Source organism: Prunus mume, linkage group LG3, assembly GCF_029339155.1.
Source record: "Prunus mume cultivar Tortuosa linkage group LG3, ASM2933915v1, whole genome shotgun sequence".
In the NCBI taxonomy this organism is placed as follows: Eukaryota; Viridiplantae; Streptophyta; class Magnoliopsida; order Rosales; family Rosaceae; genus Prunus; species Prunus mume.
Genome location: NC_142700.1, coordinates 15,313,499 through 15,331,621, shown reverse-complemented (window position 1 = coordinate 15,331,621; position 18,123 = coordinate 15,313,499). Strand labels below are relative to the sequence as shown.

At 34.7% G+C, this 18,123-nt stretch overlaps 2 pseudogenes across 2 annotated transcripts; one reads left to right on the top strand and one right to left on the bottom strand.

The window, feature by feature from the left end:
* Positions 1 to 6,325: 6,325 nt before the first annotated feature.
* On the top strand, positions 6,326 to 10,371 carry LOC148918848 ((-)-alpha-pinene synthase-like; annotated as a pseudogene). The gene is made up of 7 exons (XR_016124913.1): positions 6,326 to 6,442; positions 6,542 to 6,821; positions 6,913 to 7,296; positions 7,373 to 7,595; positions 7,712 to 7,831; positions 7,923 to 8,171; positions 9,776 to 10,371. The product of XR_016124913.1 is annotated as a (-)-alpha-pinene synthase-like (transcript).
* Positions 10,372 to 13,495: 3,124 nt separating this feature from the next.
* On the bottom strand, positions 13,496 to 16,859 carry LOC148918847 ((-)-germacrene D synthase-like; annotated as a pseudogene). Its single transcript, XR_016124919.1, has 7 exons — positions 16,674 to 16,859; positions 16,186 to 16,485; positions 15,725 to 16,097; positions 15,434 to 15,651; positions 15,054 to 15,192; positions 14,371 to 14,616; positions 13,496 to 14,108 (listed from the first exon to the last, which is right to left on the bottom strand). The product of XR_016124919.1 is annotated as a (-)-germacrene D synthase-like (transcript).
* Positions 16,860 to 18,123: the final 1,264 nt, after the last annotated feature.

Below are 18,123 nucleotides of genomic sequence, written 5' to 3'. Positions count from 1 at the left end.
TCTTCTTCGTCTTCTTCCTTTTGTGCTCTCCTACAAGTTTTACAACTTTGAATTCTTTTAAATTCAATATTTGTAAATTAATTTGGTTATGCTATCGCCACCCAAATTCTTATATCCATACCCATATTTTTTTTAAATCTAATCACTAGTCATATTCCTATGTGAGACTACAAGGACCAATTAAATTTAAGAGTATTGTTTGTATCTTTCTGTTATTTGCAAGAGCCTTTTGTGGAGCCATTTTTTTGTATCTTTCTTTTATTAATGAAATTAATTGTTGCAGCTAGTGGTGCATTCAGGATTCTGTGGCCAAGGAGTGATAGTGTAAAAGTTCCGAAATTTTTCTACAAAGAAATAATACTAAAAAAATAGAAAGCTAGTACTTCCATTTATAATTCATGACAAAACCAATAATACAAGTTACAATTGTCCACGATGAGTTTTTATATTTTGAAAATATTGCATTATAGTTTCACGATCAATACAAACAAAAACATCTCTCTCAATGTAAACAATCAAGCTATCATTCAAACAATTAAGCTACGGCAAGAAGAGCTAGTTGAAGTTGATGAACAAAATAATAAACATTAATGCACATGGTTGTTCTCTCAAAATCTTTGTTTTAAGGTCATTGAACTCATCTCTCATAGTACTAGCTCCATCATAACCTTGTCATCGTAGCTTGGAAAAGCTCAAATTCTCGGAGGAAAAAAAATTCATTAATGGCTTCCTTTAGTGCACTTGAAGTAGTGTCGATTACATGTTGAACCCCTGCAAACCTTTCAATTATTTGTCATTTGTCATTCACATAATGGAACACCATCGCCATTTGCTCCTTTATTGAAACATCACGTGCTTTATCCACCATTATTGAAAAATATCTATCTTTTACATCACTGAAGATAAGACAAATGGTTTTTTTGGCACAAGAATTGACAAGATCTTTTTGAATTGAAGGAGCTATTAACTTTAGATTTCCCGAAGCATTTTCCAACACAACGGCCTTAACTTTTTCATCATGATCCGCAAGAAATTGCAAGAGCTCTAAATAATTCCCCTTATTACTTGAAATGACACTTTCATCATGACCACAAAAAGAAAGACATTGTCGCAACAAATACCTAGTACACTTGAGTTATGCATTCAAGCAAGTGCAATATGCCGTACGAGCTTGGTTTGTTTGCTTGATCACAATTGTTTCAATATGTGTGATTTGATGCATCAAATTGTAAGCAACTTGTCTAGTTTGGTTGTGAACACTACCAACCGGTCCAACATGAAGGTTAAATCTTTCTTTCCCCTTCTTCCAATTATTAAATCAAATCCTAGTGAATGCGTCACCACCTACTTGATCAAAATTAGGTTTAAAGTGATAACAATGAAGCCAAAACGCAGCATCTTTAGCTATACTATATTCCAACAAATTAAACACATCAAACCATTGAGCAATGAAGCATTTATTAATTCCTGATTAATTAATTTGTGGGAATCTATGACTTCTAGGTTGACAAGGTCTCTTTTTGTACAAGGTCTCTTTTTGTAGATATGCTCTTCAGATCTCATCTCGAATATTAGGACTACAATCCATCATTTGAGTTCTTAGTCCAAGGTCTGCCTGAGGATTAGCCAATATTTCATCTACTTCATTGGTCTTGCATTTGAACTACCCAAATTAGACGGAGAAGGACGATCCGTTGATAATTTTCTTTTAAAGAATCATTCCATAAATCTACACATCAATTAATTCAATCAATCATTAATTTTTATCCAAATTATCATATGAATATGAAAATGTCAATACCCGACACTTTTTTCGTTAGGAATAGTAATAATATTCAATATACCATACAAGTTACATCAAATATGGTATGTTTTTTAGTGGGCTCATTAAAATATTCCCAAAGAAAACCCAATAGGATAAAACTTTACTTGTGAATCATAAGTCGTACAAGATCACATCAACCATATCCAGCTAGAATTACAGCAATATAGAGTAACGCACGTCTCTCTCGCGTTAAAAACTTGTGGTGCATGGCGGATGTAGCTTGTTATTATATTGATTTAACTCATGTATTGAAGAGGAAAGTACCATCATCATCGATTCATCACTATGCTAGCTTTAAAAGAGGCAAAAAAATGCTAAACATCTGCTCTAAATCCAGCCAATGGCCCAATATGTTAAGTGAGAAAAAAGTTAGAAGGAAAAAGATAAAGGTTTTTTAGTTAAATACCGAATTCTACACCTAGTCCTATTACAAAACCCTATACCATTTAAGTTTTATAAACATACCCAAAAATCAACAATTATATATATTTTTAATTTAATTAATAAGATGATATACCTTTATTACCCTTTTTAGCATTAAATTAGTTGTGGATCTCATTTAAATTAGAATGCAGAGAACATAAAAATTCTCTCTCCCCTTCAAATGCTCATCTCTCCTTTGTTCTCTCCCTTCTTCCCTCTCTCTGCCTTCAAAGTAAACCAAACAGTCTCAGAGCCATGGACCAACACAAGACCAACGAAACTTTAAAACTATTCTATAGCTATGGTAGAAAAATCCTCCCTCGTCACACCGACGACAATCTCCGTTACGTCGGTGACCTCACACGTGTTCTTGCAGCCGATGCCTCCATTTCCTTTGCAGGTTTGTTCCATCTGCTTCAATCTGTTATTTTCCTTTTGATTTTTGCTTAATTTACTTGAATTTCGACTCGATTTCAGTTTCATGTGGCTACTTTGTAGATTTGAGGTGTCATTTGCCGAACAAAGGTGTTCAGAATGTAGACATCGGTGGTGATTGCGAGAAGAACGAAGATGAAGACGATTTCTCTTTCGCCTGCACCAACCCCAACGAATAGCCGATGTATTCCAAATGGCCAGATTTGTCATGTGTTCGCGATTTTCAACCTGGATCTCCTGTTTGCTGATGCCGCCGATGACAATTGTTCCAGAGCCAAAGGGCTACCGCCGTCTTCCTCTCTACGGCTGCCTCCTCTTTGAAGAGCTGGATACGCCGACCTCAGGAACGTCTTTTTACAACTTAGGAGGTGGACTCGATCCTGATCCATGAGATCAACTAGCTTTTGAGTTTAATCATCAACACCTTCTACAACAATAAGGAGATCTTTCTCCGTGAGCTCATTAGTAACGCCTCTGATGTACGTATTTTCACCATTTATTCTTATGATGATTTCTTATTTCAGTACTTTCTAGTCTTTATTGTATGAATCGTTGTGTTTTCTGTTTGTGTTTGGCTTGTGACTGTTTTAAATTCAACGACTTACCTTGTATGGCTTAGGTTAGAGATCTGAATATGTAAACTTTTATGTTGTGGTTTATGATCGTTTCAATATGGAAGGAAACTAATTTATTTGTTCTTTAGTCGTGATAGGCATATTTGTTTTGGTTGATGTTTAGCCAATACATTACAAAGAGGATGTATCCTTTCCTCCATACATAGGACTGTTCCCTGTAATATTAACCAAATTCAGTTTCCCTACTATTGCCTCTATGATTGACCAAAGCCTATTTGTTAGGTACAACATATGTTTTAATTCATTTAGTTTTGGTGTTGTCGAATGATCCAAAGAACACAGATAGATACATAATTTTTTTAATTTCATAATAGTCCAATGATCTAAGTCTTCGGATACTCATAACCTTGCACTTACAACAAGAGTTAGACTTTCATCTTTGTATTTACAAATTTTATCTTGATTTCAGATTGCTTAGACTTGTTGGTCAATATTAGGTTTTACACAGAGAGGTAACATAGCGAAGCAAGCAGCATTTAAAATGTAATAAATGATTAATCATGTTTTGTATTCATTGACTTGAAGCATGTCTTGCTTAGGACACATTGGTTAAGTCATGCACAAATAGACCACTATCTTACCCCTAACTACTACAATGCTTAGCCAACAAACTACGACCCAACCAAGAGACCAAACATTATACGTTATACATCATTTCAAGCTGCTTGCTAAGAGTCTTATAAAAGTTTAACCGAAAAATTGGGTGAGTTACATATGTTTTGCTAAACATCTATTTCGGGAAATTGGGTTGCTGATAAAATGTGTCAATATTCACAAATTCCTCATTTTCAGAGTTAGAAAATGAGAAAGTTGGTTTATTTATTGTACTAATTTTGTGCAATTGTTTTTGCTTCTGAGTTGTAGCTGAAAGAGAGCTTGCTTTTTTTGTCTTGCAAGTTTGTAATGGAATTGCAGCTGAATTTAATGGTCAGGCTTTGATATCATTTTGGTCTTCTGTTATTTTGGTGAAGAGAGAAATTATCATTTTGAACTCATTCTAAGTGTGTCGTGTGATTGAATTTATTCATTTCTCTGTGCTTTGATGTGGCATTTGCAGCAAGTCAATTTTGGCTTTTTGGGTGGTTGTGGATCTAATATATGACTCTGTAAATTGCAACAAGTTGGTAAGTTGATTTGTAGTATACAATTTGTTGATTTGTAAGTGGTATGAACAGTTGTTAACTTCCAGTTTGTGGTATCAACAGTTGTTACCCTGCAACTGAGTTGATTTATATGACATAGTATTAATAGTGTACTTCTATGACAAAGTATTAACATATTTTCAATAACAAAGCATGCTTTATATTTTGCTCTATATATAGTTGTGCACTTGAAGTTTATGATATGCAAAATGTGATTTTTACTGGGAAGATAGTTCTATAACATAATATTAACAATGTACTTCTGTGACATAACATTAACAGTGGTTTTTTTTTCTTGTAAAGGTATTTCCTTTTGCCTTCGCGATTGTATCTGGTAAAACTGTGGACAATTGGAGGTGGCTGCAAATTATATCGGATGTCTTGCTAGGCTTTTTTGGGTATTTTTGAGTTTTTGTATGAAATGGTATTAACAATGTTTTTCTATGAAATTATATTAGAGAGTTTCACTAAAACACCCAAATGGAGGTTGAAATTATAAAAAAACCCAACACCCAAAACACTTTATAAACACACCTAAAACCCATCATTACACACACTCAAAACCCATTTATAAACACACCCAAAAAGTTGACTTTGGGGTTGATTTTGGGTGTGTTTCTATGTTTAAATAGTGCTTGGGTTTTTTTATAAATACATGTCTAGGATTGGGTTTATTTATAAATTTGTAATTATATTAAGGGAGGTTTACTATTATATCCAATATAGGAGTCCAAATTATAAAATATAAAAATAAAAAAAAATCCTATATGAAATGGACTTTAGAAATAACACCAAAAGCCCATTTATAATATAACAAAAAGACTTTTAACTTCCTTTAAATTGCAAAATTGCCATTGGTTTCTTAATACATACCCAACCCCAAAACCTCACAAGAAAGCCCAAAAGACTCAATATGGCATCAAAGTAATTTAATAATTAAAATTAAATTCAATAGGTCCAGCTATCATTTTTTGGGCTTTTTTGGGGGTATGTTTATAAAAACTAAATTGTGTAGGGTTTATTTATAGTTTTATTTATAATATATGACTAAATATCTCTTATATTAATAATGTTTTTTTTCCTATGAAATTGTATTAACAATGTACTTCTATGACATGTATTTCTCTGATATGTTATTAACAATGTATTTCTCTGATTTGTTATTAACAATCTACTTTTATGACATGGTATTAATAATGTATTTTATGACATGGTATTAACAATGAAATTTTGTGACATGGTATTAACAATGTACTTCTATGACATGGTTTGTGGAGGTTTGATGGAGAATAAAGGGTCATGGGGACAGACCCTTGGTTTTGGTGATTTTTTATTTTATTTTTAAAGTTTGGATTTTTTCAAAAAAAAAAATCTAGGATGGGCTTGCTCGGCTTGTTTTGGGTTTTTTTGGGAATTTTGTGTTGGGCTTGTTTTAAGTTAATAAATGGCAAAAATGTAATTTATAGGAACTTCAATACTAATTTCATTTGTAGTAAATGATTTTTAGGTATGTTTCTAAACTGCATTCCATGTAGGGTTTTTTTTATTATAATTAAAGCCCCTGTTTTGGGTATATTACTAAAGCTCCCAAAAGATAATATATAACCTCGCACTCAGAAAAGGGAGAGCCCTAGCCGTGGAAATTATTGCTTTGAAAATTATTATATGGTTTATATGAATCTATCTTCTGCTATTCACGATTCTATTCTTGCCTTGCAATAATCTTATATCCCAACCCTTGCCTATATATACATGAGTCTACCATCAATGTGTTTCATAGTTTCATAGCAAAGCTCGAAGAGTATAGAAAAGAGTACTAATAAGTGCCGTCTAATTTTTATCTACCAAAGAAAAAACAGCAAAACATGTCTATCCAAGTTTGTGCAGCAGCCCACTCTAAGCCTGAAATTATTCGTCGGACGGAAAATTTCCCACCAAACATTTGGGGAGATCGGTTCATGAACTATGATTTCCAAGACATTGTAATCTCATGCAAATTATATATTCATGTTTATTTTTCTCAAAAAAAATATATATATATTCAAAAGTGTTTTCCTTATTTAATTAATTGCTGGCCGAAGATAACAAATGCCCGGAACCAAGAAGAAGTTGACGAGCTGAGAGAAGTAGTTAGGAGGCAAGTATTCACAACTAGTGCAGGTGACTTTTCACATCAGCTCAAGTTGATTGATGCAATCCAACGCCTTGGTTTGGCATACCATTCTGAAAGTGAAATTGAAGAAGCGTTGGAGCGTATGCATGCTGCATTTCCTGACCATGACTTTAGTGATGATGGAGATCTATACAACGTTGCTCTTGGTTTCCGGCTACTAAGACAACATGGATATAAGGTTTCATGTGGTAAGTTAATCAACAAATTATCATGTAGTGGAGTGTAATGTGACTGATTTTGGCCAACTAATGCCTGTTCATTTTTATGACAATCAAGCAGATGTGTTCAACAAGTTCAAAGACGAAAATGGCAGCTTCAAGGAATGCCTAATTGTCGATGTTCCAGGGATGCTAAGCCTTTATGAAGCCGGGCATCTAGGCATACAGGGAGAAGAAATACTAGATGAAGCTCTTGCTTTCACCACCACTCACCTTGACTCTGCTGCAAAAGCTCATGGAAACTACTAACATGCAGAACAAATCACTCAAGCCTTGGAGAGACCTTTGTGAAAAGATCTAGAGAGGGTATGTGCCAGGCATTACATCATTACATGTCAATCTACCAAGATGAAGCTTCACACAATGAAGCTTTGTTGAAACTTGCGAAGTTAGATTTCAATCTTGTTCAGTCTTCGCACAAAAATGAGCTCAGTGAGATTACTAGGTAAGTCTCTCTTTTAATTGTAAATGTGAGCATATATACTCAAGTTACACATACAGCTAATGTTATTGCTCATTAGGTGGTGGAAAGAAGTAGACCTTATAAAGAAGCTGCCTTTCGCAAGAGACAGGATCGTGGAGTTGTACTTTTGGGTAGTCGGAGTATACTTTGAACCCCAATAAGTCGAAGCAAGAAAATTTCTTACAGAAGTGATTGCCCTGGTATCAGTGATGGATGATATCTACAACGCATATATATGCTACGTTTGAAAAACTTGAGATCTTTACTGCAGCAATTGAGAGGTACTACTTTGAAATCATAATTTTATTTTATTTTATATAATAATTTAGAGCTGATTTTGTAATTGCAGAAGTGCTCCTAAATAAGCCAACTTACAAGGTTAATTATCAAATTTTAGGTGGGATATGAGTTGCATTGATGAACTAATTATCGTACCCTTTTGAATGTTGTCGATGAAATTGAGGAAGAGATTGCACAGGATGGAAGATCATACCGAGTTTATTATGCAAAGGAATCTGTATGTATATAATATATATACACTTTTGGTTATAATATATTTAAATTATTTTCTTCCACATTATCTAGCTATAACGTTATGTCCCCTCCAGTTGAAAGCTGTAGCCCGAGCTTACTTTGAGGAGGCCAGATGTTTCAATGAAGGATACACCCCAACCATGGAGGAGTATCTACCTGCTGCAATAGTTTCTACTGGTTACCCCATGCTTTCAACTGTATCCTCACTTGGCATGGGAGATATTGTAACAAAGGAGACATTTGAGTGGCTGTTCAATGACGCAAAAATTGTTAGAGCTTCCACGATCCTTTTTAGGTTCATGGATGATATCGTCACAAGCCAGGTATAAAATATTCTTGTCATGCTAAATTAGGTAAGCATGTTTAAAATGCAAAGTTTTACATCGAAAACTTGACAAAATAAAATATTATATATAATAAGTGGTTCCACAACTAATAGCATCATGGTCTTTTGAAATTGGTACTTAGGTGACGAGGGGTAAATTTAAAAGATATTCAACCAAGAACGCAACAAACTTCACACACTCTAGACCTTGACCAAATACTCTTATGACTAGTCAACTGTCAGATATGAATTATACCAAACAATAACATACACAAAGCATACCAAGATGTATCTGCAAGCCTAGAGAATTACTAGTGACAACCTAGGCACTCAGAAGGACCCGTCAATCTAGGCATCCCCTATGCTAGCAACAATTATGGTGAAAGTGTGTGAAGACGGCATAATCAAGCAAACATCAAACAGCAGAAAAAGATGACTAGTCAACTACACAAACCCAGATGACTAGTCAACTATCAAGAACACAAACCCAGAAAATTTATAGAGATGGAAACCAGAAATTGTTCACCCAGAAATTCACCATTGGGAAAAATTGGGGGTCATCAACCGACCAGGCAATCCACTAAGTAGAAAAAGATTCTTACAAAGGAACACAAGCAAGCTCAAGAAAAACCTAGATCTATTTAGGAAGATGAGTTATACCTCCTTTGTGCAATCTTCTTCTCCAACTTAGCAAAGCTTGAAGCTCAGTTCTTCATGGCAATGGCAGCTCCTTCTCCAGCTCATTCATCTCACGGCACCAGCTTGCAAGCTCTATCTCAGACAGAAACCAAAATTTGGATTCAAAGGAGAATGACCAATTTCTTCAAGAAACCATACTCTTGAAGAAATCAATCTTGAATCTGACCTAGATATATATGAGAGAATGTTTGATCTAGCAAGATGAGGTTTTCATATTTCAAATGTAGTTTTCAAAAAGAAACATTTTGGGAAACTCAAAGATGAAAAATATGAAAGTTACAATTGAGGAAGAAGAGAAAGTTTACAAAGAAACTTTCCAAAACTTGCCTACCAAAAGTGACGGCTACCAAATGAGGAATGCATGCGTTTTTACACAAAAATTCCTAAGTTAGAATCGTACAAGGTAGCAAAGGATTTCGTAGAATATGACAAAAAAGTGGGTAGGATCCAGCTGGAAACAGTGATCTGGAAAACTTTACTAACGCAAAGGTTGACTAGTCATATGGAGGAAGGATGACTAGTCATATGGAGGATGACTAGTCATACGGAGAAAGGATGACTAGTCATAATCTTCAGGAATATATTAATGCAATGCAAAACTTACCTTTGTCAAACACAATGTTGTCCATCATAATGTAGCTAGATAAAAACACCTAGAGAAGTAATTCTTAATCTAAACTTAGAGCTTGAGAAATTACAATGATTGTCCTATCACAAAATTGTCAAGGGAAGCCAAAAGAAAAACTCAAAATGCATACATTAACACCTTTGGTGATAAAAACCCACACTAGACTTTGTTGGTGATTAAGTTGGGAACAACATCAGTGTTAGCAGTAGTGGTAAGAATGACAATTTGATTTTCTATAATATTACCGAATTAATATTTTGAATTTATGTATGCAGTTTGAGAAAGAGAGAAGCCATGTTGCCTGTAGTATTGATTGCTACATGAAGCAATATGGGGTGTCGGAGCAAGAGGCACTTGATGCTTTGAACAAGCAAGTGGTGGATCTGTGGAAGGACATAAACAAGGAGTTTCTCAAACCAACTGCAGCGCCAATGGCTGTCCTAAAGAGAGTTCTTAATTTAACAAAAGTGGTAGATCTCCTTTACAAAGGTGACGATGGCTACACACGTGTTGGTAAAGTGGTGAAGGATAAGATTGCTTCACATTTTATTGATCCAGTGCCTATTATATGAGTTTTTATGTCAGACTGTCTTTCGATCTTCGCTCGAATAAGAAAGGGACCTCTATGCTTTGAGTTAGGTCCTGCCAATATTGTCTGGTTGTTGATTGGATTTTAGCCCTTATTGGGAGAGAGGGACTCTAAGGGTTTGAGCTTTTATTTAAATGTGTGTAATAATGTTTTATCCTACATGCATCAATGAAAAACATAAACCGACACAACTTGCGTCCTGAATGCTGAGGATTGTATCTTTTCCTTCTTCTTTTTTCTCATGAGGCACAATGACTAAAGAAACTTACCTTGTGGATGTCACCAATGATGCACTGCTATATGCTTATTTGACATGACAGTGTGTGATCTACTTAGAGTATTAGTATTTATTTTGTATTATTTTTGTTGTTGTGAAGGGTTCCCACATCTTCTTTCTGCTGACGATTCTATCTAATTTTGTTAGGCCCATGAAACAGAGACAACCCAAGATATTTTTTATGACAAATTGTGCAAGATGTTTGTCTAAGATATTGCTGTATCTCTCTCTCCTTCTTCAATTTGAGTTGGAGATTTGAACTTACAGCCACTTTCAAAATTAGAAACAAAAGTAGTATTAAAGGAAGAACTAGTTAGTCTATCTTTCTACTCCAGACAAATTAAATCCAGCTGCAACTTGTTAGAATTAAGTTATTCATGTATCTCTACCATAAGAAATAAAGCTATAAAGTATAAGGATAAGTGGTTTGCTTACCTGTAAAAACAAGGCACTAAGAAAGAAGAAGTATCTTCAAGCAAATTTCAGACCCAAAAAAAATATATATATCTTCAAGCAATAAATCAAATTCATCTAGTCGATACCACCAAAAAATTAAAAAGAACTCTATAAAATTCATTTCTATAGCCTAGTTGAAAGAAAGGCCTTTTGTAAAATCAACCATAGCCCACTACCACTACCAAAAGGCCCAGTCCATCCCTGCCTTCTTGGCAGGCTTTCTCCCATCAAAAAGGCCTTTTGGGATACCTCCTTCAAGTTGCAACCCTAAACCCTAAATCATAAAATATATAAATATAAATATATTTATTTATTTATAATATTATAGTATTTTGTAATATTTGATCTTTGTTATCATAGTTAACCTCGTTTTAACATTTAGAAAACTTGAAGAAAGATCTTAACTCAAAGCTTGACTACTTGTCGTGTTTTAAGTGGATACATTGTTAGAGCACTCAAGCCCAAGTTTGTTGACATAAGCAATGACGTCAGCAACAAAAAAAATCTTTAAAAAATTCAGATTTTAAAAAAAATAAATAATTAGTCATAGTTTTTACTTTCCACACCAAAATTCTATACAAATTTCTCACCTCATATCTCATGTGAATAGTTGTTGCTATGGCAATTGGTGGAAACACCACAACCTTTTGCAAAGGCAGCCACTATTTACATGAATAGTAGCTACCCTAGCCCCCCTCTTGCCATGGCAAATGGCAAACTGCTAGAAGTGCTCTTACAACTGTTGAGATTTAATGAAATGTGGATAAATGCACAGCCTCTAAATGCATAGGCTAGAGATCCGTATCTCTGCCATGGCAAAGCTACAAAATATATCTTCAAGTAGGGGTGGTTGTGGTTCGGTTACCGCAACTTTTCAATGAAATCGTGAATCAACTGTATTACAATATGCTAAAAAGAGAAACCATAAACCGACCACCAAAGTACTGTATATCGCATGTTGGTATATTGCGGTTGATATTTCCATGACACATAACCTTCATTGTCTACGTAAAAAAACTGTATTTAAAAACCACGACCATCATCATTAATCTTCACTTTAAGATACTGAAAAAATAATTAACAAATACACCAAAGATGCTATAATTACCAAACCCATCAGACCCTTCAAAATCCATCATCACTTGGATTAACGGATTGATTCTAGCTAAAGTATGATTAAGCCATGGTGTATGGTCCTAACCTTATATTCTTAATTCCCTAATTTGATTATCTGTTGTCTAACCTAAAATTAAGCATTAGGAATCCATTAAGCATAGAAGAACATTTTAAACAACCAAGCATGTATTTAATCCCTGTTGTCGAATGTCCATACATACTCTTCCTATTCATAGTTCAATTCGAATTAAAGCATGGTGTCTACTCTTAATTCAAACAAAGATAGCTAACATGCAAGCCTTAATGATGATCAATCATTCAAACTAGGATATTAACTTATAAGCATAATGAATAAGAACAAAAACCATAATTAAAACCTGGAAACTAATCAAAATTGGATACTTAAGAAAATAATTTACATTACAAATAAAGTAAAGTAGAACTTAAAAAAACTTAAAGAAAAATTTAGCAAAGAAAACTAAGAGAATTTGAGGGAGAGAAGGGAGGGGAGCTCTAGAGAAGTGTTTGAGAGCTCCCCCCATTGGGGTGTGTTTACAAGCTTGGAGAAACTCACTATTTATAGGCCTAAGGGAAGTGAAAATCTGAATTAAGTATTGCTTCTACCTACAACACTCACTTTACCAACTTACAACACTTAATTCACTAACTTCACCTAACACATAATTGCATTTGAAAACAATTCTTCTTGTCTTCAAGCTTAGTATTGCAGCTCCCACTTCATCTTCTTTTACTTCATTTGGTTGCTGCAAAACTCCACTCAAATTATAAGTTTTGAATATGCTTTACCTAACCTTCCCACAATCAATAACACTTCATCATGCATGACAATGCATTGTAGTCAGTTTGTGGGCTCATTTTGGGCTTCTTCATCCAGTCTGAAAAATCTGAAAAAATATGGATCTTGAAGCTCTTTGTCTTATATTGCCAAGCATATGCAGCCCAACTCAAGGAAAAATCGGAAAGACCTTCAAATGTCATTTTTGGCCCAGTAACGCAGATGCTGCCGATTTCTGACCTTAAGCTGCCAAAACTTGTATAACTTTCTCTAGAAGACTCGGAATCATGAACCGTAAAATTCTCCAGAAACTAGACTTCCGCATATTTCTATTGATGTATGGCTCATTATCTGGTTCTTCTTGAGAAAGTACAGTTCAATCCGTGAAGTTGACTGATCTGCAGACACCGTTTTGAGCTAACTTGTCTCCAAAATGCCTTTAATGAGTCTCAAGCTTATTACACTGAAACAAAGACAAAACTTATTAAAAACACAAGTTTAACTCAAAAACATAACCAAATCATAAGTTAGAAGGGTACAAAATGATATGTAAATATGCACCGATCAAGTGGATCCAGGGCCATGTAAAGAACTGTGTATCAACTAAACCATTTACCTCTAAATAATATAAATACAACCAGATTCTCACTCTACGTAAAACTAATTTGGTAACTGCGATTGGATTGGATTATGATGTAAAATTGGATTGCATGGGCTTACAATGGAACTTCCGCTACAAGTCCCTACTTACTCCAATTGGATTTTATATGCTAAAAAGTTAAACAAATTTTATTTCATTCATAGCATCAAGAACAAACAGAAACACCAAACTAATTCATTCAAATAATGGTTCCAATCATGGAAGACTGGCTCCTTATTTTACTTCAGGACTTGGGTAAGGGATATTCTGATTCTACTATGATATTTCTAAACACTGATTTGGGCATCTGTGTGTTCTCTTGCAGGTGCTCCCTTCTCTCTCATTTGTGGCAAGTGAAGTATGGTGATCGGCTTCTCAACAAGGACATAAGATTACTTGTTGGAGGACTAGAAATTTTATGCTCCAACAAAGGACAAGTTCAAATTCTAGGCCTATAGGGGTACAGGTTCTACAAACAGAGAAACTACAGAATCCTTGAGAAAAATTCCAGCATCAGTAAAGCCATCACCATGCTTGTATAAAACTTCAACCACACGTGCAAGATTCAAAATTCGCAGTAACAGGGGCATGGGGATGGTGGTGTTCTGGATGCACGTTTCGTTTATGTCCTTCCATGCATTATTCACTTGCTTGCTTAGTTCGATATTTGCTTCTTCTTCTGTGGCACCATATTCTTTCATGTAGCATTTCACAGCTGAGGCAACATGTCCTCTCTTTTGCTCAAACAAAAGAGACGAAAAAAACAAAATGTCTACATTAGAATTTTTTTTTTAAAAAAGTAATCTTATCTTATACACGTAGAAGGCAAAGGACTTAGATCAACAACAACTAATGTGTGTGAACTAAACCCAACTTTTGGTTGAATTTTTGGATCTACCTGAAGTTAAAAGTTTGGTTTTGAGATCTATCTCAAGTTCTCTATAATTCAAATAAACTACTGTTATTTTAATTAGTACTTTTGATATATAAAAGTACCTGGTCGGATTTGATGTCATTCATGATTCTACCAATTAATGATGCAGCCTTTACCATCTTAGGGTCGTCGAAAACCCAGTCCATGGAGTCTTTGGTAGCAATATCTCCCATTCCAACAAAGGATGTGGTTGCCAACATGAAGTTGGATGTATTAAGCGCTGCCGACATGTAGTCATCCATTGTTGGTGTGTATTTCTGATGGAACCATTTGGCTTCTCGGAAGTAAGCTCTAACTAGGACTTTCATCTGAAAGACCAAACCATGTAATTAATCTCTAATCTCTCTATAATTTCATCACACACAAAAAAAAAAAAAACACGTAGGGGAAAAATACATTTTTTTAGTCACTGAGTTTTACACAAAAATTCAATTTCATCATTACCAAAAAAAAAAAAAAAAGCCTAGTGACCAAATTGAAATTTCATGCAAAACAAGTGACCAAAAAAAAAGTTCTTTACCCTATATATGTAATCTATTTATAAAAAGAGAAAGACAGAGAATGATAAAATATTCAAAATACCCAAAAATACCCTTAGATAAAAAAAATATATTAAGAAATGAACATATTTATTACATTTAGATTGACTTACTAATATTTAAAAAAAATATATTTATATTTATTATAAAATTTAAAAAAAAACACTAATCGGTAATGGCATAATATTATGGGCACAAAGGCTCACTGCTTCTCTTGCGTAGTGGATGCTATATAAGTTTCCCTCATTTGCAAGATTTTCTTCAATTTCAACGTAAACATCCAATAGTGCTTGATGGCAAACTTTCATGTACTCTGGCAGATGATCCATAGCAGAGATGTCCCACCTTATCATTTAAATAAGATGACATGAGACTATATGTCTTGTTACGGCTTATTCAGATATACTAGTATGAGGAGCTGTTATGGACACTCCAAAAAAGTTGTCTTTTCATAATTGTTTTGGATGAGTGCATGATGACTCTTTTGGAGTGTCATCAGTAAAATTTCCTCAATCACTGAGGTTTTTTTTTTTTTTTTATATATAAAAATACCAATACTAACGAAATAAGGACTATTATTTTGAACCTTTCAACAGCTTCAGTAAAGAACTCTAGTTCCTCATGTGTGCCGTGCACATCATAGATGTCATCAATGATGGTTATCAAAGCAATAACTTAGCATAGTGTTATCCTAGCAAAGTAATATTGAGGCTCAACTGTACTCCAGAAGCCCAAAAGTAGCTCTCAACTACTCTGTCTCTTGCAAAAGGTAGCGTGTTTACAAAGTCTAAGTCCTTCCACCACCTGCATGAATTAATTACATTATGCTAATGTAAATAGGAGATTAAAACTGATTGACAATATATAATTCATTAACCTTGAAATTTCACTTAGTTCTCTTTGATGAACTTGTTGCAGTAGATTGAAATCCAGCTTTGCGAAATTCAAGACAGTCTCTTTCTGTGAATCGCGTTCCTGATAGAGAGACAAGTAATGCCTTGTTTCTAGTCTTGGCAAGCCCTTCCAGAATCGCTGGTACATGACATGAGTGACTTGTTTCGAAAGTATGGGGCTTAAACGGTGCGTTGCAGATTCAAGATGAGTGGTGGTGAAGGTTAAGGCCTCATCAAGTATATCCTCTCCGTAGGTCCTAAGATGTGTGGCTTCGTACAAGCTTAAAAGTCCTACTACGTCATTCACCAGGGATTCCTTAAATTTCCCATCACTGTCCTTGAAATTATTGAATATATCTGCATCATGAGGCATTTTTAAAACAAGCCATGATCAGAGGAAGAAAATTAATCCATAATTATAAAACAAACCATGAGGGTTACGTACGGCACGAAATATTATAACCTTGTTGTCTGAGTAATCGAAATCGGAGCGCTGCAGTGTAAAGCTCATTATCAGTTTCTTGGTCCCCAGGCTCAGTACTGTCATGGGAGCTGTTGTGAATTTGCTGCAGAAGTTCCTCAATCTCATTTTCAAAATGGTGAGAAACACCTAAGCTTTTTTTTTTTGATTAAGACCCTTGGGAAAGTCCAATTTTTGTGAAAGCTTTTTAACTGGAGCCATTAAGATCATCTTCACCTTTTCCTTCAGTTCTTGGGCACGTTGCTTAGCTTTGATGCTTGTTTCCTACAAAAACAGATTGAAAGGCCATTAAAAAGATAGGAACTTCAGCATGGTTCATGCAAATTTAAACCATGAATCTTTAGTAATATGAAAATATACATATTTATTCCCCCTTATTCATTAAAAAATATATATATACATATTCAAAATAATTGTTGCAGATACGAAGTACCTATATAGTATTAGGCTACCACAGAGGCATATGACAGAAAATGAGATCCCCAAACGCTCGGAGAAAAATTAGCAGAACGTCGATTAATATCATTAGGAGTGGCCTTAGGGGTTTGAGATTAATCCGATGCAAGTGAAACTTGAACAGACATTGTATTGCTAGTTAAGAATCTGGAAGAGATCGAAGGTAGAGAATATGATCTTAATTGTTCAAGGATTGGTGTGAGTTGAAGAGCTATGGTTCTTGTTTCCTACAAAAACAGATTGAAAGGCCATTAAAAAGATAGGAACTTCAGCATGGTTCATGCAAATTTAAACCATGAATCTTTAGTAATATGAAAATATACATATTTATTCCCCCTTATTCATTAAAAAATATATATATACATATTCAAAATAATTGTTGCAGATACGAAGTACCTATATAGTATTAGGCTACCACAGAGGCATATGACAGAAAATGAGATCCCCAAACGCTCGGAGAAAAATTAGCAGAACGTCGATTAATATCATTAGGAGTGGCCTTAGGGGTTTGAGATTAATCCGATGCAAGTGAAACTTGAACAGACATTGTATTGCTAGTTAAGAATCTGGAAGAGATCGAAGGTAGAGAATATGATCTTAATTGTTCAAGGATTGGTGTGAGTTGAAGAGCTATGGTTCTTACCTATTTATAGTGAAAGCGTCTGTCTTTGTCTCTCGCTCACCCTCTCTAATCTAGCTGTTGTAAATTGGCTCAAATTTTAGGTTTGAATTAATTGTGTTTTTTTGATTTGTGACCCTTGGGAAAGTCAAGCTAAAAGGAAGGGAAAGTCAGCCCTTGTCAAAAAGTAGGGAACAAAAGCCACGTGAAGCAGCTGCAAAAGATAAAATTATGGGCTGCTGTTGGTGCATGGTTCGAGGCTTCTTTATGAGTTGTGTGTGTTGTAGGCCACACTAGATGGAGAGAAGGTGTGGGCAGTTTGCCTTAAAAACCAATTGGATGGTGCGGCAATAGGTGAGGGCAGGGCAATCAAATCGGTAACCTGGTCAAACCGCCTAAACCAAACCAATGGTTTGAGTTGGTTGGGTTTTTTTTTCAATCATTTTTTGGTCATCGGTTTGAACCCAAACCAAATCGAAATATATGGTTCAGTGTACAATTTGCAATATTCAAAATCACAGTTTTATCAAACCAAACCGAAGATATTAAAAAAATATTATATATAATATTATTATAAGAAATATATATACAAAATACATAGTTTCAATATTTTTCTTTTTCTTCTCTCTCAATCTCTCCGTTTGTCTTGTCTTAATCAATCCTTCTCTCTCTATTTTTTTTTATCCTTCTTCTTACGTCTGTCTTCACTCACTCTTCTTCTTTTTTAATTCTTCTTCTTCTTCTCTCTCTTTTCTTTTTCTCTTCTTCTTCTTCTTCTTCTCCATCCTCTCCATCTTTTTTTTTTCTTCTTCTCCTTTCCATCGCTT